Below are 23,671 nucleotides of genomic sequence, written 5' to 3'. Positions count from 1 at the left end.
GAAATGTGTACTCGTGGCTGGAAGTTGGAGTATTTTGCACAAAATACTATTGCCCAGAAACTAACTTGAGAAGAAGAGAGAGAAGAGTATTTTTTCTTTTATTGGTTTTTTTGTATTTTATGCTCGCCAATGTCTCTTCTTATATAGGAGATTTCCAAGAGTTTTACGTTTGCAAATAGGAGAGTTTACAAACGAGGAGATGAATGAAATTAATGGAATTAATTGACCATTACATCAAATGGTACATAATTCATTTGGATGAATTTGTTTCAAGTCCTTGTAATGTGTTTGTAGAGAATTCATGCATTTGGAATGAGTAGGTTAATCTCTTTGTAACATATCTTTATCTTTTGCATTACACAAAATCACAAATGGTAGGAATGATTTCAACAAAGTTTTGGTTCATAGCTAATTTTGCTCAATGAGTTTCTTTTTTCGTTAATGACTTTGCAACATATCTTGACCTTCGTAATTCCCAAATGATAAGGTTGGGCAAATTGTGCTTTGAAAGTACAAGAGGGGGGGGGGGGGGGGGTGAATTGTAAGCCTGTTTGGTGTCAGTCAACTGATAGCGAGACAGCCTACACAAAATTATTAGTCCTTCAATTTGCACTAGTAGAAACCACAACAAATAGTAAGAGTGCAGAATATAATATAAGAGCAATAAAATAAATGACACCAAGAATTTTTATACTGGTTCGGAACCAATGTGGTATCCTAATCCAGTCCCGCAGGTTACCAAGGAGGTTATCTCTTTAAGCTCTTTGTAGTTTGAGTTGAGTACAACCTTTATGGTTTTCCTCGTTCACCACCAACGTTTACAAGGTTGGTTTTCACTTCTCACCAACAACGAACAGGGGTTGGTTTTGACACGCTCACCAACAATGCACAAAGTTGGTTTTTCACTCGCTCACCAACAATGACTCTTTGGTTTTCACTCGCTCACCAAAGAAACGAACAATGACACAACCTCTCAATACAAAGCCTCACCAACTATACTATATCTCTACTCTCTTTTTTGTTTATACAGTAAGTCACTCAGGATTACAATGCTTATGAAAAGTAGAGCAAAGAACTTGAGAAGGTTGAGACGAAAGTATAAGTGACTGCGTGCTTTTCTTCTTTTAAGAGGTTGTATTTATAGCCTTTCAACTTGTTCTGGCTATTGCATAACCCAAAGGATTTTTTGAAGATTTTTCCTCAATCTTCTATGAAGCCGTTGGAGATTCTTCCATATTTATTTCTGCCAGTTGTTGAGATCTTTGATGTTCACATATAGTGATTCGAACTGATTTCCTTTGATTGCATGTTTGATACAATTTTCCTTTTTCAAACCTAGTGCTCGATCCTTCTTTGATTGTAGTGGGATTCACTTCAACGTTAGCCTTCGCGCCTTGTTCAGAATTTGGAATCTTTTGTGACTTGAACTTTTGATCTCATTCCTTGTATAGCCTTGTACCAACATTAATTTCTTGCCTTATGTAACCTTGTACCACCTGCTGTATTAACTTAGCATCAAATAACATTCTTATTTTTTGTCACGTGGGTCCCTATAAATTTCAGCATATCCTTCACCTTGGAATTTTGATCCGTTTGCCAATCAAATTGAATCTTTAATCAAATCTTGAGAAAATATTGTTTTTCCATCCAATGATCTATATGGTTAGCCAAAGAGTGAGATTTTTTTTTGTTATTGCAGAGATACTTGGCATCTTGAATCAAACTTTGGACTTCTTCTAGCAACCCCACTACAGATTCACGTACTAGATTTAAATTCATTTATGGTCTCTTTGTCTTGTGGACTTTCCTTTGCATAAGGAAATTTATTTCCTTCAAATCATTGATTATAAATCAATATAGTATGTCCATAAGAGTATTACTTTGCCAAATTTTCTCCATAAATAATGCTCCTTAAAATAAGTATTAAATTGATCTTGATCTTTTATTTTGTAGAATATTTCCCTTTAATAGGATCGTAGTAAATATTAGCATAATTCTTTTATGCTTTGATTTGAGTAAGTCTTTTCTTCCACACCTTCTTTCGTAATTCCATCTCATCGTATCTTCTTTCCCATATTTGATTAGATCTTCACCAAATTCTTCTTAATCAAATAAACCTGTACCAAAAATAAATTTACCACAAGTAAATATTCTTTTATTAATAATTATGTTAGTTTGTTACCATCAAAATTAGTAGGTGAAATCTTGGACCTAACATGCTTGACACAAGACATCGAAGAATTGTAAAGAGTTGATAATTAGCTTCTTTGTAGATAGATTTCCGTGATTTGTTCCCTAAATACCATAGTCGTAAATCCACATTCTGTCTGGAAAAAATCACCAAATTATGTGATCTAAGATAATGATTCAGCGCAATAAAATGTGAAGTAAGAATACGTGTATTTCCTTTGTTCTAATCTTTTTTATTATTAACAATTACTCCTTCTGTTTCAAAATGTTTATCTTGCTTTTTTTTTTTTCAGTCTCTTGTTTTTTTTTTTTTTTTTTTATAACTTTTTAATTTTAACTTTTCCATGTTAAAACCACAGGATTAAAATAGTGTATTTACTTAACCATGACAAGACTCAAAAGCTTGGCCTACTCTCTTAAATTTCGTGTCAAATCAAAACATTTTGAAAATTCATTAATGATAGTAAAAGTAACTAATTTGGTATGCTCTAATTTGCTGCTTCCTACGAGTTTAACTCGCCACCAGGTCTTCCACAATGGGGAGAGCTCGAGAATTATTCAGTCCACTTTGATTTTATTTGACGTTCGAGAATTCAATGGGTAACTGTCAATCTTGTACAGAATTCTACTGCTTCCTAAAATTACTGTTGCTCCTTCTAGGTCCTCAAATACAACGGCGTTTTACCAGGTGATGTTCAAGCCCTCCCCTTTTTTTACCATCTGTACTGAAAAATGTTTTAATCTTTTGATGCATTACCTGAATTGAGTATTTTATCTTATAATTTGAAATTAAATAAATTGTTGAATCTATTCTTAAAGGAGAAGAAGATTGTGAAATTGTTTCTATATTTCAATAATTTTTTTTGATAATGAACCCGCACCCCTTACCCTTTGGAGTAACATTTCTTTCTGTGTAATAGCGCAAAACGCGCGCGGGGGGAGAGATAATCTGTATTATGAAGTCGTAATGCGGCAGGGTCGACTTGAGAAGGCATAAAATTAAGGTAGCACAAAGGACAATTTTGTTCTAAATTATTATAAATATATTAGTATTACCCAAAAAAAATTAAGAATATTAACAAATGTACAAACAAATGAAAATACAAAGAAGTTAAGCTTAATATTGCACACCATAGGGGAAGTCAGTGTTAAAAGCCAAACATTTCTCTGATTTTTTTTTTTTCCTTTGGTTACTGGTATTAATATGTATGTGAATTGTGATAGTTCACTTTTGAACTGGCCGAATCTTTTTATCATTTACCAACTCAGTGGCGGATCTAGGATTTTCACTGAGGGGATTTGAAAAATAAAAATGTGGTGCCTGAAATTTGAACTTGGAACCTCAAGGTGTATTTTGAACCTCCTAAACCATCTATAATATAACCTGCTTGTGTTTAGGGTATTGAAAATATATATATATGAACATAAAAAATAAAAAAATATGTTATATATATCGTGTAATTTTTTGCCAAGGGTGTTCGGGTGAACACCCTCGACGGGCTCTAGATCCGCCCCTGTACCAACTGCTAAAAGAGAAGGGAAGAAAGGGAAACACAGAAAAGTCAGCCAGTCTATGATATTTGATTATTTTCCCTTACCATTCATTGTTTTCAAAATAATTAAGAGGTGATTGGGCCAAATAGTAATAGCACCATGCAATTGTTATCTAGATGAACCAAGTGAAATATTATTGAGTTTTCAGTCAACCTGAAGTCTACTCCTTTCCCTTTTCCATTCACACTCTAGTAATCCTCTGTTATAGAATTATTTCTATTTTTCAATTACTATTAAAGTCGCATAAAGGACAAGACTGGCTGAATAATAAAAGGAAATTGAGCTTAATATTGCACACCATAAGGGAGATCACTGTTAAAAGCCAAACATTTCTTTCATCTTTTCCTTTGGTAACTGGTATTAGTATGTGCGTAAAAGGCAACCGTGCTTAAGCAAAGATCCCTCCGTTAGCAGAGTCTGATATTGGTAAGTGTATGAGAGTTATTTTGGACTGGCTGAATAATAAAAAGAGAAGGGAAGAAGGGGAAAATACAGAGGAAGAGAAGCACAGAAAAGTCAGCAAGTCTATGATATTTGATTTCAAAATAATTGAGAGGTGAGGGGGCCCAAGAGTAATAAAACCTCAGAGCCATGTAATTATTATCTATGGACTTTTCAGTCAACTTTGAAGTCAACTCCTTTCCCTTTCCTCTTCTTCATACATTGAATCCTCTGTTTCGGATTGGCTTTCAACTAAGAAAACTGTATTCACTCTCAAGTTATTTTCTACTGATTCCTACTGGAAGCATTTTGATCTCCTGACTCCTTGAATTGAAGAGGAAAAAAAACAACAAGGCTCCTGTTCTAAGCTTTCGTTTCCATCCTACCTCTGCTTCCTGGTAACTACGAAATCTAGTCGAAAACATCAAAAGGGGGGAAAAAAAAGAAAAAGAAAAAAAGAACCAAATTAGTAGAGTTAAGGCTTCAAAGGATCAAGCAAAGACAAGAGGCTGCTTTTTTTTATTAGACTGAATTTACGTAACGTCGTTCATTGTAGTATGTACGTATTATTCGGTTGAACTTTTAAAATCACATAATACTCAGTAAAATAATATTTAAAGGTTAAAGAGTGCAGATGTAATTAGTAAATTGTGAAATAGCATAAATTGCTATATTTTCCATCATAATTTATTAGCCAAAAATATATATTTAGATCAGACTTATGTTTTTCAAGGGACATATAGAAATTGTTGATTAAAATTTTAAACAAACTAATAATATAACGGTGATAATTGTTTACCTAGAACTTTGATTTGTCTTTCTTCTCCAATTCTAAATAAAAGAGCTGATTGTTCCCCTTCTTATTACTAATCGGAGAAAGGGAACAAGGTCTTACATCTTAGCTAGGAGAGAAAATTAAGGCTTTTGATATAGATTTCAATATTGGAGAGAATAAAATTAGTTAAATCCGATGCTATGCGTAAAAAAGTTAAACTTGATAGCAACCAAAAACTACAAAAACAACATAAAATTACATAGATAAACTATACTTTGAATCCTAACTCTTGAATCCAATTCCATAGCTCAATTTAGCATACACAAATGTGACAAGGATAAAGCTCGCGAAAGAAATAGGGAAACATGAATAATCTTACTTCAGTGATCAAGCATTTCAGAGTTGCGGCCATATAAGTTGGAGCATCAGGGGAACCAAGTTTTTCTTTAATATTGTAGACCTTTTGCCCTTGCAAATTGATAGCTACTCATTAAGTTACACAACTTATATATAGACAGTGTCTCTTCATTTGTTCTAAGGGTATGCTTATTTAGACTTCATATAAAATCGTCCATATTTACTTAATTCTAGAAGGAATATGAAACTAACAAGAAGTGAAAAAGTCAATTGCATTATAGATGAGTTTGATCGGGAATACAAAAAGATTTCACAAGTGCTAATGAAACTTCATGCATTATTATATTTTATATTTTCATAGAAAGAGCAGTAGAAATTAATTAACGACCCAATTTAGTATAGAATTAGTGGAGAGAGCTGCTTTAATATGCCTACTGCAATATGCTGATTTTTTTTTGCTTATTTTTAGTAGAATGTACAATTCTATGTTCATACAAAAATACTTTTGTAGTAATTTTTGTTTGAAGGGTGAAAAAGTCATTTAACTTTTGGTTAATAACAACGTCATTCAACTTTTCCCTTTTCTCGCACGTGTAGCTCGTGTCAATGAATAAAATAATTAAAAATATTACATAAGAGTCCTTAAAAATTGTGTTTGAGTAATAGATTAAAAATAAAAGAATGATGGTGAATGCTATCTTATGTAGCTAATTCAAAGGAAGAAATATTTCGCTATATTAGTTATATATTTTTCTTAAGAAGCGACATTGAGTAGCACAAAATAGATTCATTGGACAGAGTTGCTTATTTTTTTTTCCTAGCAATCTTTTAAAATTAACACTTAATCAAAGAGAAATTAAAACTAATCATCTGCTATTATGCTTCGCAAAAAATGCATTCAAATCTTGCATTTCATTTTACAAAGGAGAAATTTATTTACATAATGCTATAATTCACAAGAATATAAAATTAATAAAAATAAAAAACAATGGGAAATGAGGCACTTTCGAGAATCACATCAGGAGCCCAATAAAGTGTATCAACTTGCTTAATCTAAATGTAATGCCTCTGCTATTCAACTTTTAATCAACATCTTAGCACAAAATTTTGACACGAATCTCTTTACGCGGCATTGTTCCGATTCCCCTATAAATCACCAAGGCAAAATCTGCTGCTGTGATCTCTATATCTTGTCTCATGCTCCCCTTCAAGTGCACTTGCCACTAATGAAACCACAATTCCTAGCAAAAAGGTAAAAGCCTGTTAATAAGAATAGTCTGGTGTTCATTTTATAAGGCTTCGTTTAACAAAAATATTGTGGTTTTCCTCTTTTGAAAGTTTTCTTATATGATTTGCTGGAGAAATCGATAACTGTAATAATTTATCAATCAAATAAAATCAAGTCAGATGGATTGAAATATTGAATGTTAAATATGCCAACTAACACATTAAGAAAGGAAAATAAATTTAATAATCTTACAAAATAAATATTCTAATAAAAGTTGAAGGCTACCTGCGAATGATTTTGAACCAACATGGTAAGATGAAATGAAATTGAAAGGAACAGAATTCCTAATGGTGATTGTTGAGGTAAAAGTCCATTTATATAGGTGCTGATAACTGAAAAAGGTGTGGTTAAGCTAATCAAAAGTCCTTAGTGGGGAAGTGAAAAGGTGTACGTTTATAATTGTAATAATTTAACATTTAATATGATGGCGTGAGCATTAAATTAAGTAGCACGTACTACTGACCCACTTCCATTGAAGGTTTTTTTTTTTTTTTTTTTTTTTTTACTTAGGAGCAAAATAATACTCCTATTTAATTAATTAAATATTTAATTAGAATAATTTAGTGTAGAGGCAAAATAGTAATCTAACTTTGAAGGTAGAAGCTTCTCACTTTTAATATAATATAATATGATATGACTAGGCAGTGAGAATTAAACTTAGGAGATAGCTATGGAAATCCTATCTATGTATGTGGGAAAAGTCACGGATTGCTTGATGCAACCAGTGGCGCGAGGAATTGGGTATTTCTTTTACTACAAGAGCAACATCAAATCTCGGTTAAAAAGAATCTGGCTGGAGAATATCGAAGTGGGGTGCAAAGAAAGAGCGGAGCCCCCAGAAACTTACAAGTCATTTCACTCAACGTTGAAGCTTGGTTAACTAGTGTTAATACGACTACTGCAGATGTGGAAGGTGTAGTGCAAGGTAGAGTTGAGGTTGAAAGAGGTTGCTTCTATGGTTGGTGTCCAAACTTGAAGTCATGTTACTTGCTGACCAGGAGAGCTAAAAAAATTGCTTTGGATGTGATTGAACTTCGAACTGAAGGCAGCAATTATGTTGATTTCTCCTATCCTGCACCACCTGCGGTTGAAATTGAACCTATACCTAGTAACAGTGGTGAGGAGTTTGACTCCAGAAAATTGAAAGAGGAAGAGGTCATGGAAGCTTTGAGAGATGAGGGGCTCACTATTATTGGGATATGTGGTATGGGTGGTGTTGGTAAGACAACACTGGCTGAGAAAATCAGACAAAGGGCGAAAAAAGAAAGGTTGTTTGATGAGGTTGTCATGGTAACTGTCAGTTAACAACCAGACTTGAAAAGAATTCAGGGTGAGATCGCGGGAGGAGTCGGTCTAACATTACAAGGGGACAATGAAAGGAATCGTGGAGATCAGTTGCATTCAAGGTTAATGGGTCAGGACAGTGTCCTTGTAATCTTGGATGGTGTTTGGGAGCCTCTTCGTAGATGATGATCTAGAGAAACTTGGAATTCGTAGTGGTAGCAACCACAACCATCAGTGCAAAGTGACATTGACAACGCGTCGCCGAGATGTTTGCGAAACGATGGAGGCTCAAAAGATCATAGAAGTTGGGATCTTATCTGAAATGGAAGCCTGGATTCTTTTTAGGCAGAAAGCCGGTAATTCAGTTGATGATCTTGCTCTTCTTCACATACCAAAAGATGTTGCGAAAGAATGCAAGGGGTTGCCGCTTGCAATTATTATAGTTGCAGGAGCGCTGAAGTGTAAAAGCAAGACATCATGGGAGGATGCCCTTAAACAATTACAAAAATCAACACCAAAAAAGTATCCCAGGAGTGATTAAAAATGTGTATCAATGTCTCAAGCTAAGCTACGATCAGTTGGAAAGTGATGAAGTCGATTGTACCTGTTTTTGCTTTGTTCCTTGTTTGAGGAAGATAGTGATATTTGGGCTGAAGAATTACTTATATTTGGAATGGGGCTTGGCATCTTTTTGGATATTATAAATATAGAAACATAAAGAGGGTAAGTCATCTGTTAGAAACATTGGAAGATTGTTTCTTGTTATCTGAAGGCTCCTCCGAAAGTTATGTCAAAATGCATGATGTGGTCCGTGTCGTGGCTATATACATTGCATCTGAGGACAAGCATGTTTTTATGGTAGGTCACGATGTGAACTCAGAAGAGTTCCCAAGAAGAACTTCTTGCGAGCAATACAATCACATGTCAATTGTTGCAAATAAATTAGATGAGCTTCCTAAACGAATATCTTGCCCACTACTGAAGCTTCTAATGTTAAAACTCTTTAAAAGACCAATCAAATTACGGGATGATTTTTTTTGTTGGAATGAGTAAACTTAATGTCTTGAGCCTGAGTGGATATAATCAGCCCATTTTGTCTTTTCCAGCATCTGTTCAGTTGTTGTCAAATCTGCGGACGCTATATCTGAGTAATCTAAAACTGGATGACATATCCATTATTGGTGAACTTGTGAATTTGGAAATTCTCAGCATCAGAGATTCTCAGTTAGAGGAGCTGCCAGTGGAGATAGGAAAATTGACCAATCTAATTATGTTAGAGTTTTGGAATGAGATAACAGCACCTGAAAGGATTTCACCAGGGGTCTTATCAAGACTAGTTCGATTGGAGGAACTGCATATGATGAAAGTAGAACACTGTAGTTACTCCACCTTCAGCGAGCTGGTATCCTCATCTAAATTGACTGTACTAACATTATTCTCATGTTCTGGTGATGTGCTTTACGGTAACTTGGGCCTTTCCTCCAAGTTGACACAGTATTATCTAAAAGTGGGCGAACGAGGTCATGATAACCTCCAGAGTTCACTCATGGAAAAGTACGACAGGATTATGATTCTCGATGTCACTGAGAGCACCCCATTGGGTGATTGGATCCGCCGCCTGTTGAGGAAGAGCGAACTTGTATGTTCAAGAGGAGAGGGATCCAAGAAAGTGCTGACCGAGTTGCTGCACGATGAATTTCAGAACGTCAAAAGATCTCCGCCGAGTTCGTGATTCACGTGGAGCATTTATCGAATATACATCGTCGAATAATATAGTGTTCCCAAACTCGAAGGACAAGTTGGTGGGAGTTCTTCAAAACTTCGCACCGGCGGAAGGAAAATGGTCCAAGTAATCAAGTTCCCAATTTATATGACATGGTTTCGACGATCTATATTTCCTCACTCACTTTTGCAATGACACTGTTGAGGGCATTGAGTTCCCTCAGTTACGATATATGCGCTTCTACAACTTACACCGGTTCCAAAATTTCTGGCCTTCAACGAACAACTCTATCACCGACTCAAATCCTCTTTTTGATGAAAAGGTATGCTTCTACTATTCTACATGTGACGTATCATGAAAAAAATATTTGTTATGAAATCTACCGTTATTTTCGGAGAAAATATATCATTACTTTTTTAAAAAAAAAATAAAATTATTACATAAGGGGCAGGGGAAGGGGAAATAGGGGAGGGGATTACAACGTGGGGATTGACTCACCAACAATTGGAAGTTCTTAACCAATCAATCGAGCCTAGATCTCTCGTGAAAATATATCATTACCCTCCTAAATTTGGACCTTATTTTCAAGAAGATACTTAAACTTTGCAGGGTCCTATTACCCCGACTAATCTAAAAATGGTATAAATACCCCATTTTCCAGCCAACCTCAGTTACAAGAAAAGAAGTGCATATCACGGGCCAATTGCTGCTTGCCACGTGTCAAATTGTTTTAATTTTCTAATCTTTATTTTCGTTTATGTTTTTTCTTGTTTTATTTTCTTATTTCTTTTTTTTTTCTTTTTCTCTTTCCTTCATCATATTCTCGCCCCAACCCTTTGCTCCTCGTCGTCTGCCATCCTCCGGCGTAACTACCATCACCACCACTGCTATAACATCCACCTCGAGCATTTTCTAAAGTTGAACACAAAAAGCACCAAACTTTGGCGAGTGTGTTTTTTTGGGGGGGGGGGTGGGGGTGGCGGGGGGGGGGGTTAGCGGTTGTGTTTACTTTTGACTAGCGGTCAATTGGATTACTGAAGCGTATATATGTATTAGGATTTAAGGATGAAAATATTATCTTTTTTTTTCCCATTGGTTTATTTTCTGTTTAAAAAGGGGATCTTGCAGGCTTGGTTGGTTATTACACAAACTTTCACCTTTGGCTTGTTGGTGAGTTGATCGCACATTCAAATCCCTCCCATGCTTCCCCTTCCTAAAAAAAAAAAAAAAAAGAAGTCTGTTTAAAGACAGTTACAGTAGTAGGTGTGGGTTCCGACGAACCCAGTGACCCTTTTTCTGATCGTAAAATTCTAGAAAACTCCTTCAAATTTATAAGTTATTGACGCCGAACCCAAGAACCCATATATTTGTGGAATTTTCTAAAATTGAACTGCTTCTGCATTGTAACTCATTTTTCTTCTTCTTCTTTTTTTTTTTTTTTTCGTTTCATTTGATTGCCTTTTTTAGTTGTCTTTTGTTTTTTGAAATATAGATAGTCAAAATTTAAACATTGTGATTTTTTTTTTTAAATTCTAACGTGGAATTTATGAAGTGACAAAGCACATACATGCCCAGTAGCGTGTCATAACCTATTGCCGAAAATTTGGCATTCCAATCATTTGTATTTTCTGAGCAATTTACACATAATCAATTACTTCAATGCGATAAAGAATATTTCAGTAACTTTATTGTATTAAGTAGTTAAAGTTTATTAACTTCAACATTTGCAGGTTTCTTGTCCCAGCCTGGAAGAGCTACACATACATAAGGCTCACAGCATAACTGCTCTATGCTCTCACCAACTTCCAACTAGCTACTTCAGCAAACTTGAAAAATTGACAGTATCGTACTATCCCAAATTGAGAAACTTGATGTCTCCATTAGTGGCCAGAGGTGTTCTGAATATCCGAAGACTAAAGATAGAAGCCTGCTGATCAATGGAAGAAGTGATCACAAAAGAAGGAGAAGAAATGACTAATGAGCCTTTATTTCCCCGGTTGGAAAATCTGGAGCTTCATGGGCTGTGAAAGCTGGGGCATTTCTTTCTGAAAAAGTGTGCTCTTGAATTTCCATTTCTCAGAGAAGTGAAGATCAAAATCTGCCCCAAAATGAAGACGTTTATCCGGCTGGGATCTGTGAGTGCACCGAGTCTGGAAAGTCTGATTGTAGAAAAACCGATCAGCGATGCTGAGCTGAAAAATGATCTCAATAAGAGTTTCAATTCTAAGGTTTGTCTTGTGCCGCTGTATTACTAAATATATTTGTCTAAAGCACTAATACACCCCTGTTATTTCCTTTTTAACTATTGAATAGTAAGTAATATTCAGATACTTATTTATGTTTGTCTCTTGAAGCAACTTTCTTTTACTTGCTCAAATATTTTCAATTAGAAATCTAAAGCATGAGCATATGCTCGTTATTTTTTTTCAAGTAATGTACTTGCTACTTAGCTCTGTTCTTTTTTAATCTCTGCTCCTAGGAACAAGAAACTAGCTTGTGATGGTAGAAGTTAGTCCTGTCTAAGAATCCGAAGCTTGGAAGGTAATAAATACTCAATGAAATAGTTGAAGTGTGTTCAAGTTAGCTCGAACATCACCTGATATTTGTGCTGATAAAGGTAACAAGCCGAGGCGGATCTACAATATTGTAACCTATGGGTTCGCGTGAACCTAATAGCTTTTACCCAGAGACTTTGGTATCTGTATTAGTTACTCCTAGAAAATAGTTGACTGTGAATGCAATTATTATTGTTTATTAACTTGCGGTCGTCGTGAGATTTAAACTTCAAATTTTGAATCGCCTCCGGTTCTAAATTCTTCTTTCATTATATTTAACATCTAACAACAACAACAATAACATACCCAGTGTAATCCCACAAGTGGGGTCTAAGGAGGGTAGGATGTACGCAGACCTTACCCCTACCTTTGCGGGGTAGAGAGGTTGTTTCCGATAGACCTTCAGCTCAAAAGAAACATATTTAACATCTATTTAGACATGCAGATTTATTTTCTTATGTCATATTGCATCTATGTCGTTTTGAAAGATTTTAAAGAATACTTTTTGGAGATGCTTTTTGAAATACACTTTATAGGATTAATTTGAAGTTTTGAACTTAGATGATTTCTTTCATATTTTGATAAATAATGGTATTTGTGTGGGATGTTTCCCAAAAATTAACAGTTAAAGCTATGATTACTTGGAAATTTTATGAAGTCAGGTTCCTTGTTTGAGATAGCAATATCCTGCCTGACAAAAAACTTAGATATGGAATGGCGCTTGGCATCTTTTCGGAAATTAAAAATTTAAAAGAAGCAAGAAAGCGGGTGTGTTGCTTGCTCTGATCTTCTAGAGGACACATATAGGACTAGAAAGGAAGACGTAATCATGTTCCCCAATTTATGTTACATGAAATTTTATGATCTAAAATGCCTCACTCACTTTTGCAATTACTCTGTTAAGGACATTGAGAATTCCATCAATTATGAATAATGCACTTACTCGAATTATCATCCTTCAAACACTTATGGTCTACAGCCAACAACAACATGGTAGAAAAGTTGTTCAGTTCTGAGGTTTGTTTGCCCCCTGTATAACTAACTAACTATATTTATATAGTATGTTTCTAGTTTCATGCATTAATACACCCCCTGCTCTAGTGCTATCTTAGTTTCCGTTTCAACTACTAGTAACTAGTATTATGCAGATTGTTATTTCTGTTTTAATCACGTTAAGCTAGCAACTGTCTTTTACTTGCCCATATATCTCTGTCCTTCTGCTCCCAGAAAATTGAAAAACACTGTTTTCCTCCATACCAAACACACCCTCTGAAAAGTGATATTATTAGTGAAACTGGTAGCAACAAAGTGGTCCCTTTTTTTCCCCCAAACAAATTACTAACAGCTCGTTTGGTGTGCTGGATGAGGGATACCAATCCTGAGATGAAATGCAGGTTTGTTTTATACTACATTTGGTTGGCGGAGCAAGTGACAAAATAAGTTGGGAAAAGCTTTGCATATTAATTTCACGAGTATTTAGATCTTGTATCAAAAACTGTAAATTCCCTACAAAATGAGTGAATAGGTTAAAAGCCTCTGAGCTATAATATTTTGCGAGTTTCACACCTAAATTATTTGGTATTTCTATTACCTCTAGACTATAACTCCCTACCTTCCGATTGAAAAAAAAAAAAAAAAAGGGCAGCCCGGTGCACTAAGCTCCCGCTATGCATGGGGTCCGGGGAAGGGCCGGACCACAAGGGTCCTGGTCTGTACCCTTACCCACCTTGCATTTTCGCAAGGGGTTTTCACGGCTCGAACCCGTGACCTCCTAGTCACATGACAGCAACTTTACCTTCCGATTGAATATGTAGCAAAATATTTGGGATAACTTGCTAAGAGGCGCGTGAAAGCTGAAAAAAGTCTTAAAAATGAGTTCATGGTAAGTCAGGGGTGCAGAACACCTAATAGTTTAGGTATGAAACTCGCAAAATGAGAATAGTTTAGGGGATGTTTTAACATTCACTGAATTTTTTTTCCAGCGTACTGTTATTTGAAACTCTTTGAATGAGCTTTTGAAACGTGATGTTCATGTAGCATTTCATGTTTCTTTAGGGGATGTTTTAATATGAGTTCACGGTACATAGTTCAAGGGTTCTAACACCCAATATTTTAGATATGAAACTCACAGAATAAAAACATTTGTTAATTCCTGTAGCTTTCCAATATGGGAATTAGTCTATTACTCCCTTCGTCCCACTTTATGTGATGGTGTTGTCACGATCACAATTCAATTCCAACAATTTAATCGACAGAAATTAACGAATCAATAATTTTGGAAAAAAATTCACTTTATATAAAAATGGAAAAATGGAACTCAAACAATAGATCTGAAAATGCTGAATTAAACTAAGCTAATGATAGGGATAAATTCGTCATAGCCATGCAGATATGGAGAAAGAAAAGGAGGAAGAGAAATAGAAGAGGAAGAAGAGAATTTGGGTGAGGAAGAAGACCAGAAAGGGAGAAATTGCACCTGATTTTCGTTATGCTCTTTCTCTCTCTTCGTATGGTGTATAAGGGTTCGAAAAATAAAAACGTAGTGCCTGAAATTTGAACTTGGAACCTCAAGGTGAATTTTGAACCTCCTAAACCACTATACCAACCTCTTCTCTTGTGTTTAGGGTATTCAAAATCTATATATGTACATAAAAATAAAAAATACGTTATATATACCGTGTAATTTTTTGCCGAGAGTGATCGGGTGAACACCCTCGGCGGGCCCCAGATCCGCCTCTGTACCAACTGCTAAAAGAGAAGGGAAGAAAGGGAAACACAGAAAAGTCAGCAAGTCTATGATATTTGATTATTTTCTCTTACCATTCATTGTTTTCAAAATAATTAAGAGGTGACTGGGCCAAAGAGTAATAGCACCATGCAATTTTTATCTAGATGAACCAAGTGAAATATTATGGAGTTTTCAGTCAACCTGAAGTCTACTCCTTTCCCTTTTCCTCTTCGTCACACTCTGTTTTAGATCTTGTATTCACCCTCAAGCAATTGTTGAATCTAATATTCTGACAGGAGAAGAAGATTGTGAAATTATTTCTATTTTTCAATTACTATTAAAGTCGCGTAAAGGACAGTTTTGTTTTTTTGGACTGGCTGAATAATAAAAGGAAATTGAGCTTAATATTGCACACCATTAGGGAGGGAGTCACTGTTAAAAGCCAAACATTTCTTTCATCTTTTCCTTTGGTTCCTGGTATTAGTATGTGTATAAAGGGAAGCCCAGTGCACAAATCATCCCGCGTTAGCGGGGTCTGATATTAGTAAGTGTATGAGAGTTATTTTAGACTGCTAAATAATAAAAGAGAAGGCAAGAAGGGGTAAAAACAGAGGAAGAGAAGCACAGAAAAGTCAGCAAGTCTGGTATTTGATTATTTTCCCTCATCATTCATTGCATTCAAAATAATTGAGAGGTGACGGGGTCCAGGATTAAGAGAACCTCAGAGCCATGCAATTATTATTTATAGACTTTTCAGTCAACTTTGAAGTCTACTCCTTTCCCTTTCGTCTTCTTCATACACTGTAATCCTCTGTTTCGGATAGGCTTTCAACTAAGAAAACTGTATTCACTCTCAAGCTATTTTCTACTGATTCCTACTGGAAGCATTTTGATCTCCTGACTCCTTGAATTGAAGAGGAAAAAAAAAGGCTCCTGCTCCAAGCTTTCGTTTCCATCCTACCTTTGCTTCCTGGTAACTACGAAATCTAGTCGAAAACATCAAAAGGGGGAAAAAAAGAAGGAACCAAATTAGTAGACTTAAGGCTTCAAAGGATCAAGCAACGACAAGAGACTGCTTTTCTTTATTAGACTAGGTAGTGAAGAATTAAGCTTAGGAGATAGCTATGGAAATCTTATCTACGTATGTGGGAAAAGTCACAGATTGCTTGATGCAGCCAATTGTGCGAGGAATTGGGTATTTGTTTTACTACAAGAGCAACATCAAATCTTTGGATAAAGAATCTGATAAGCTGGAGAATATCAGAAGTGGGGTGCAGCAAGGAGCGGAGGCTGCCCGGAGAAACTTACAAGTCATTTCACCCAACGTTGAAGCTTGGTTAACTAATGTTAATTCAACTACTGCAGATGTGGCATGTATACTGCGAGGTAGAGCTGAGGCTGAAAGAGGCTGTTTCTATGGTTGGTGTCCAAACTTGAAGTCACGTTACTTGCTGAGCAAGAGAGCTAAAAGAATTGCACTGGAGGTGATTGAACTTCGAGATGAAGGCAAAGATTATGCTGATTTCTCCTATACCGCACCACCTGCAGTAGAAATTGAAGTTATTCCTCGTAACAGTGGTGAGGAGTTTGACTCCAGAAAACTGAAAGAGGAAGAGGTCATGGCAGCTTTGAGAGATGAGAGTGTTACTATAATTGGGATATGTGGTATGGGTGGTGTCGGTAAGACAACATTGGCTGAGAAAATAAGGGCAAGGGCGAAAAAAGAAAGGTTGTTTGATGAGGTTGTCATGGTAACTGTCAGTCAACAATCGGACTTGAAAAGAATTCAGGGTGAGATTGCAAGAGGAGTCGGTTTGACATTAAAAGAGGACAATTCATGGAGTCGTGGAGATTAGCTGCGGTCAAGATTAATGGGTCGAGACAGTGTCCTTGTAATCTTGGATGATGTCTGGGAGGCTCTTGATCTTAACAAGCTTGGAATTCCCAGTGGTAGCAGCCACAACCATCGGTGCAAAGTGAACTTGACAACACGTCTACGAGATGTTTGTGAAACAATGGAGGCTCAGAAGATCGTGGAAGTTGGAATCTTATCTGAAGAAGAGGCGTGGATCCTTTTTAAGCAGAAAGCCGGAATGTTGGCTGACGATCTTTCTCTTCATCAGACAGCAAAAGATGTTGCAAAAGAATGCAAGGGGTTGCCGCTTGCAATAATTACGGTTGCTGGTGCGCTAAAGCGTAAAAGCAAGCCTTCATGGGAGGATGCCCTTAAACAATTACAAAGATCAGCACCAACAAAATATCCCAGGAGTGATTAAAAATGTGTATCAATCTCTTAAGCTTAGCTATGATTACTTGGAAAGTGATGAAGTCAGGTACCTCTTTTTGCTTTGTTCCTTGTTCGAGGAAGATAGTAATATTTGGCCTGAAGAATTACTTAGATATGGAATGGGGCTTGGCATCTTTTCAGAAGTTGAAAATTTAGAAGAAGCAAGAAAGAGGCTGTGCCATCTATTAGAAACATTGAAAAATGGTTTCTTGTTATCCGAAGGCTCCTCCGAAAGTTATGTCAAAATGCATGATGTGGTCCGTGACATGGCTCTATATCTTGCATCGGAGGGCAAGCATGTTTTTATGGTAAGCCACGATGTGAACTCAGAAGAGTTCCCAAGAAGAACTTCTTACGAGCCATACAATCACACGTCAATTGTTGCAAAAGGATTTGATAAGCTTCTTAAACCAATATTTTGCCCAAGACTTGAGTTTCTAATGTTAAAACTCATTGAAAAGCCAATCAAATTACAGCATGATTTTTTTGTTGGAATGAGTAAACTCAGTGTCTTAAGCCTGAGTGGATATAAGGGCTCCATTTTGCCTTTTCCAACATCTGTTCAGTTGTTGTCAAATCTGAGGACGCTATGTCTGAGTAATTTAAGGTTGGATGACCTATCAGTTATAGGCAAACTTGTCACTTTAGAAGTTCTCAGCATCAGAGATTCTTACTTAAAGGAGCTGCCAGTGGAGATAGGAAAATTGACCAATCTAATTATGTTAGAGTATTGGAATGATGAAAATGGAGTACTTAAAAGGATTTCACCAGGGCTCTTATCAAGACTAATTCGATTGGAGGAACTAACATTAGTGAAATGTTCTGTAGATGTGACTTACAGAAACTTGGGCTTCTCCTCCAAATTGACACGGTATTATCTAAATATGGGTGGTAGTTACCTCGGTAATCCACCAGTGGATAAATACAACAGGGTTATGAATCTCGTGGTCACTGAGAGCAACCCATTGGGTAATTGGATCTGCCGCCTGTTGAGGAAGAGCGAATTTGTGCATTCAATCGGAGATGGCTCCAAGAATGTGTTGATCGAGTTGCAGCTAGATGGATTTCAGAACGTGAAAGATCTCTGCCTGGCTTCTTGTGATTCGTTGACACATTTAATAAAGATCCATTGTCAGAATAATATTCCGTTCCCCAAACTCGAAGGAATGTTGGCTGGGAGTACTTCAAAACTTGCGGACTCGGCAGAAGGGAAGATGGCCCAAGTAATCAAGTTCCCCAATTTATATGACTTGCGCCTTGAATATCTGTATTGCTTCACTCACTTTTGCAGTGACACTGTTGAGGGCATTGAGTTTGCTCAGTTGCGAGAAATGCACTTCGGGGATTTACCGGAATTTCAAAATTTTTGGCCTAAAACCAACAGCTCTATCAGCGACTCATATCCTCTTTTTGATGAAAAGGTGTGCTTCTACTGTCCTACATGTTGCGTATCATTGAAAATTATTTCTTTTTCAGTTTTTACTTGGAGTTTTTTTTTTTTTTTTTTTGTTTAAAATATTACCTTATACTTGAGCATTAAAGATTTTACTTAAGCCATGTCCTTTTTTTTTTTTTTTATGTTATATACGATATTTTATTATTTTTACCTATGTACTTTATCTATAATTTAAGTTATGTTTTATCGTATTCTAAATTATTAAGTTCTTAAAGTATTAATAGAGTTGTCTTTTAATCTTTTTATGAATTTGTCATGAAATCTATAGTTATTTTTTATGGTATACTATTACTTTTAATATTACTTGCTCCACTCTCTCTCTTTTGTTCTATGTTGTGTGTACAGATTTTTGAGTTTTGTTTGTCTTTAATGAAATATTTTCTAACTTCTAATTTGAAATTCATTTAAAGTATAAATAGAGGATTCTACTCACTCTTTTATTATTCAAATTACTAACTTATAATTACCATAAATTTTATAAAAGGGAACAACTATCATTATATTCTAAAAACAAAGTAAAAACGACAAGTGTTTGAGAATCTATCGGATAAAATAGGTATTTAAAAATTCTAGTGAGATAGGAGATGTAGGATTAATTGAAAGCAAAGCTCGAGGAAAACTTTTCACTCATTTTTTTTTAAATGCGCAGTTAGAGAGTGCTCCTTTCTCTCCCCCTGAATTTGCCACAATTTCGAGTCTTGCAACAAAGTGATAGTCTTCGGAGAAACAGTATTATTATCAGTTCTAGAAAAACAAAAGATAATTAAAAATATTTACATGGAAGAAAAAAATACTGTATAGAAGTCGTTCAATTCAAGAAAATTCTGAACAAAAGTTTGTTAAATTTGGGAATTTTCTAAAATTGAACTACTTTTGTATTGTAATTCATTTTTCTTCTTTTTTTTTTTTAAAAAAAAAAAAAAAAATCATTTGAATGCCTTTTTAGTTGTCTTTTGTTTTATAAAATATGGATAGTCAAAATTTAAACATTATGATTTTTTTTTTTTTAATTTTCTAATGTGGAATTTATAAAGTCTCTTGAGCCGAGGATCTTTCGGAAATAACCTTCCTATCTTCCGAGGCAAATTTAAGGTCTGCGTACACTTTACCCTCCCCAGACCTCACATTGTGAGATTTCACTGGGTATGTTGTTGTTTGTTGTTGGAATTTATAAAGTGGAAAAGCACATACAAAGCCAGTTGCGTGCCATAACCTATTGCCAAAAATTTGACATTTCAGTCATATGTTAATTCTAAGCAATTCACACATAATCAATTACTTCAATGCGATAAAGAATATTTTAGTAACTTTATTATTTTAAGTAGGTAAAGTTTAATAATTTTAATGCGTCAAAAGATAGTCTTCACGACTTTACTGTTACAATGGGTAAGTGGGTAAAGTTCACTGGCTATACTTGAAATTAACCCTATGTTAAAGCAGAGGCAGATCTAGCCTTAAAGCACTAGGGTGAACCAGTAGGGTTGCCTAAACCATGTTTTAGTGTTGAGAAATTCACTAAATAGCTATAATTATTTAACTCTGAATCCAGTTATTATTGTATATTAACATAAGGTCGTTGTAGGATTCCCATAAACTTTAAATCTTGGATTTGCCTCAGCCATGAATCATGATACGTTTTTGTCAGATTGTACTTGGAGTAAATTCCATGAATTAAAAATTCCAAAATTTTCACTTCTTGTTACCTTCATGTAAGATGAGATATGGTTCATTTTTCGCCTTGTACTTGAAGCTATATCAAATCTTCATCTCTTATAAAAAATTCAAGTCTTCAACGTTTGCAGGTTTCTTGTCCCAGCCTGAAAAAGCTATATTTCAATAGGCTTGATATAACTGCTTTATGCTCTCACCAACTTCCAACCGGTTACTTTGGCAAACTTGAAGAATTGATAGTATGGTACTGTGGCAAATTAAGAAACTTGATGTCTCCATCAGTGGCCAGAGGTGTTCTTAATCTCCGAATACTAAGGATAGGAGACTGTCCAATGGAAGAAGTGATCACAGAAGAGGAACAACAAGGAGAAGAAATTACTAATGAGCCTTTATTTCCTCGGTTGGAAGAGCTGGTGCTTAGAGAGCTACCGAAGCTGGGGCATTTCTTTCAGACGAAGCATGCTCTTGAATTTCCATTTCTCAGAATAGTGAAGATTGAAAGCTGCCCTGAAATGAAGACGTTTGTCCTGGGATCTGTGAGTACACCAGCGCTGAAAAGTCTGTCTATAGAAAAACTGGTCAGAGATGCTGAGGTAAAAAATGATATCAATAAGGCGGTACAGCAGATGTTCAATTCTAAGGTTTGTATTGTGCCACTGTATAACTAGCTATATTTGTCTCATGCATTAAAACACCCTTGTTCTTTCCATTTTAACTATTAAATAGTAAGTAATTGTCAGATAGTTGTTTCTGTTTGTCACTTGAAGCAACCTGTTTCTGTTTGTCACTTGAAGCAACTTTCTTCCGTTTTTTATTTTCTGGTGTGGAATTTATAAAGTGACAGAGCACTTACATGGACGGTGGCATGTGATAACCTATTACCGAAAATTTTCCGTTCTAATTATTTGCACTTTCTAAGCAATTGACGCATATTTCAGTTACTTAATCCAACAAAAATTATGTACCTTTACGGTTTTAAGTGGGTAAAGTTCAGCAATTTTAATGCAGCAAATGATAGTTTTTGTAACTTTACTGTTACAACGGATAAGTGGGTATAGTTCACCAACCATTCGTGAAAACAACCCTATGAGCCACGAATCGTGATATTTTTTTTTTGTCCGTGGGGTAAAGTTGCGTACACACCACCCTCCCTGGATCGCACTTGTGGGATGATACTGGATATGTTGTTGTTGCATTTGGAGTAAATTTCATGAATTAAAAAATCACACTAATTCTAATTCCACCCTTTCATTTAAGGAATTAGTTTTTCACTTCTTGTTACCTTGATGTAAGATGAGATGTGGTTCATTTTTCGATTTGTACTTGAAGCCATATTGAATTTTCATCCCTTAAAATACAATTGGCCTTCAACATTTGCAGGTTTCTTGTCCCAGCATGGAAGAGCTATACCTCTGGGGGCCTCATAGCATAAAGGCTTTATGCTCTCACCAACTTCCAACTGGCTACTTCAACAAACTTAAACAATTGGAAGTGAGTGAGAGTGGCAATTTGAGAAACTTGATGTCTCCATTAGTGGCCAGAGGTGTTCTTAATCTGCGGAGATTAGAGATAAGGAACTGTCCATCAATGGAAGAAGTGATCACAGAAGAGGAACAACAAGGAGAAGCAATGACTAATGAGCCCTTATTTCCCCGGTTGGGAAAGCTGGTGCTTGACGAGCTACCAAAACTGGGGCATTTCTTTCTGACGAAGCGTGCTCTTGAATTTCCATTTCTTCGGAATGTGAAGATTGAAAGTTGCCCTGAAATGAAGACGTTTTCCCTGGGATCTGTGAGTACACCACGTCTGAAATATCTGAGTGTAGATGAATCAATCAGAAATGCTAAGATGAAAAATGATCTTAATAAGACGATACAGCAGAGGTTTAATTCTAAGGTTTGTCTTGTGCCCCTTTACAACTGTTAAATAATAAGTAATTTTCAGATAGTTGTTTCTGTTTGTCACTTGGAGCAACTTTCTTTCACTTGCCCAAATATTTTCAATTAGAAATGTAAAGCATCAGGTACTCTTTTATCTTTCAATTAGAAATCTAAGCTTGTCATCTCTGTTCTTTTGCAATCTCTGTTCCCAGGAACAAGAAGCTAGTGATGGCAACGAAGTCGAAGCTAGTGATGGCAGAAGCTAGGAAGGTAATAAGTACTCAGATGAATTAGTCATCTCTGTTCTTTGCACTCTCTGCTCCCAGGAAACAAGTAATAACTAGTGATGGCAGAAGCTAGTGCTGTCTAAGAATCCGAAGCCAGGAAGGTAATATGTATTCGATAAATAGTCGAAGTGTTAAGAGTTAGCTCAAACATCACCTGATGTCTATATTGATGGAGGTAACAAGCAGAGGTTGATCTACATTTTAACCTGCGGGTTCATGTGAATCCATTAGTTTCTGTAAGAGATCCTGTATCCGTATTAGTCATATGTATACAATAGTTGATTATGAACACAATTATTATAGTACATTAACTTGAGGTCACTGTAGAATTCTATAAACTTCAAATTTTAAATCCGCCTCTGATTCTAAATTCTTCTTTCATTATATTTAATATCAAATATCCTGTATCGTATTAGTCATATGTATACAATAGTTGATTGTGAATACAAGTATTATAGTACATTAACTTGAGGTCACTGCAGAATTCTATAAACTTTAAATTTTAAATCTACCTCTGATTCTAAATTCTTCTTTCATGATATTTAATATCGAATATGTAGTGTTATTTCTCATGCATATCATATTGCATTCTATGTCATTTGACAGATTTTAAAGAATGTCTTTTGGAGAAGCTTTTAGAAATACATTTTTTTTTTTTTGGTGGAGTAATTTGGATTAAGATGTTTGTTTCATCTGAAAAATAAGCTGTGTCTGGATGGGCTGTTGACCAAAAAATGAAAAATTAGAACCATCACAATCGAACCCGATGTTTCCAGAAAACAAATAGGAGTGCCTTTTCTCGGAAAACAAAAAAGACACTTTCTCATAATTGACCACATGCCGCAATTGTGAGAAGACAAACAGCATGGGACAATAAAGGAGGGGGCGGGGGGGGGGGGGGGGGGTGGGGGGAAGGGCAACCAATAGATAAGGAAAATCGTGAAACATGCTTATCCACAATTGTGCACATATAAGAATAATAAAGTGAAAGTAATCGGAAAAGAATTTAAGTTATATATATCGATATAATGTATAAAGAACATACTAAATTTGATTTAACACCTTCTATACAATAACACATCCAATGTATTTTCACAAGTGGAGTTTGGAAAGAATGGTGTATGACAAATTATATTCAATTTTAGTATATGACATCGGATCGTAATAAGAAATTACATGTTGTTGTAATATATTA

The 23,671-nt window shown here is 35.6% G+C and overlaps 1 long non-coding RNA gene and 1 pseudogene across 1 annotated transcript in view; both read left to right on the top strand.

Moving 5' to 3' along the window:
• The window catches only part of LOC132049159 (uncharacterized), a 45,243-nt gene that overhangs the window by 20,015 nt on the left and 1,557 nt on the right, over positions 1–23,671 (top strand). The window lies entirely within an intron of this gene.
• LOC132050691 (uncharacterized) lies at positions 7,276–22,952 on the top strand (annotated as a pseudogene).

This window comes from Lycium ferocissimum, chromosome 3 (assembly GCF_029784015.1).
Source record: "Lycium ferocissimum isolate CSIRO_LF1 chromosome 3, AGI_CSIRO_Lferr_CH_V1, whole genome shotgun sequence".
NCBI lineage: Eukaryota > Viridiplantae > Streptophyta > Magnoliopsida > Solanales > Solanaceae > Lycium > Lycium ferocissimum.
Note: the sequence above shows the minus strand (reverse complement) of the source record. Positions and strands in the feature narration are given on the sequence as shown.